At 42.0% G+C, this 1,547-nt stretch overlaps 1 pseudogene; it reads left to right on the top strand.

Moving 5' to 3' along the window:
• LOC115941582 (adaptin ear-binding coat-associated protein 1 pseudogene) lies at positions 1-1,069 on the top strand (annotated as a pseudogene).
• The last annotated feature ends 478 nt before the right edge of the window (positions 1,070-1,547 follow it).

The following is a 1,547-nucleotide window of genomic DNA, read 5'->3' on the forward strand; positions in this document are numbered from 1 at the left end:
ATGAGGTAGGAATTAACATATCTTACAAATCCAGGTGGTGCTGATGCTGGTGGTCAGGGGACCACACTTTGAGAATCACAGCTATAAATCTAAAAATGTATAGGAAATGTGGAAGGCAGAGGAACCTATTAACACCATGAGGATATATTTTAAATCCAGACTCTGAGAAATGGTTCCTTCAACAAATAAATTATAAGGAAAAAGAAAGCAAGAAAGAACCTAGAGATTACAAGAGACTTAGTAGGCATGGAGAGTAGGGCCAAGATAGCACAGTCAAAATACAAGCCTTGAACTCTGTATGAAGCTGGATGTCAACACCTACCAGATTCTGCCCAGTGCTTCCAACAGCAGCTACAGGCTGGACTTCAGGACAGCCTACTTAGACTGGTCACCTCCAAATAACTTCAAAGGGGAAGGCTGCCTATCAACTCGAGTATAAAATATCACAGGAGCTCTCTGTATGAGCACCAGTAGAAACAATATCCTATCATTGTTGAGGAGATAGTGACAGATTCCAGCTTCTACTGTGTAATCTGGTTCCAGGATGACACTGGGCATAGTGCTTTCACTGACATTTACTTCATAGATCAGGTGATGCCTTTGACTTTATATCCTTCTGCAAAATTACTTCAAGTGGGTAAAGCAAGTATCTAAGATGTCCAATGAATCTCAAGAACTGGACACTCATCCCAAGTTGGATCTGGGCTTCAAGGAAGGACAGATCATCAAGTTGAGTAATAGGAAACTTGCAACCAAGAGATGATGGGTTTCTTAGCCCAGGACTACAGGGGACTGGGGGTCTAAGTTTACTCCGAGACCCACTTGGAGGCAAAGTCACTATTCCCCCTCCATCCTCAGAGGATGCCATGAGCAATCATGTTGCCCCCACCATCCATTCCAAATCTAACCATGGAGGTAGTGACACAGATAACCTCTTAGGATGGGCTTCTCCTACTCTTGTCATGACACAAGCTCCAGTGTCTGAGCAATGACTTGGGGAGACTTTGGCCCTGCATCCAGTTCTGTTCCAAACCTGGCACCACAGCCATCCAACTAAGTCCAGGACTGAACAGCCTTGGCAGAACATCAAGAACAGACTTGAAGAATAAAAATGACCTTGAGAAGATGGGGAAGAAACCCCATCTTTGATGAGGAAAATGGACAAGGTGCAGAAAAGACTTTTTCTAAACAATTGCAATATATAATATATTTGTTCGGGGGATGATCAGAATACTTACACAGAGCCAGCGGATATTCTTGAAGACCTTGTCATAGAGTTCATCACTGAAATGATGCACAAGGCAATGTCAATTGAAAGACAAGATCAATTACAAGTTGAAGATTTCATCTTCTTGATTTGAAAGGATCCAGGGAAGTTTGCTAAGGTTACTCGTGATTACTGTGAATGAAGAATTGAAACAGGCTGGAAAAGAATTTGATGAAGCCTACTATGGATCTTGACACTTTTTCTAATTTCTGAAGCTTCATTATCTTGTGGGGCAGCCATAGATAGTAACTGAATATTTTCTACAGTAAGGTCCATGTAA

The sequence above is a fragment of the Leptonychotes weddellii genome, chromosome 10, assembly GCF_054177405.1.
Source record: "Leptonychotes weddellii isolate Sample4059 chromosome 10, ASM5417740v2, whole genome shotgun sequence".
NCBI classification, from domain to species: Eukaryota; Metazoa; Chordata; class Mammalia; order Carnivora; family Phocidae; genus Leptonychotes; species Leptonychotes weddellii.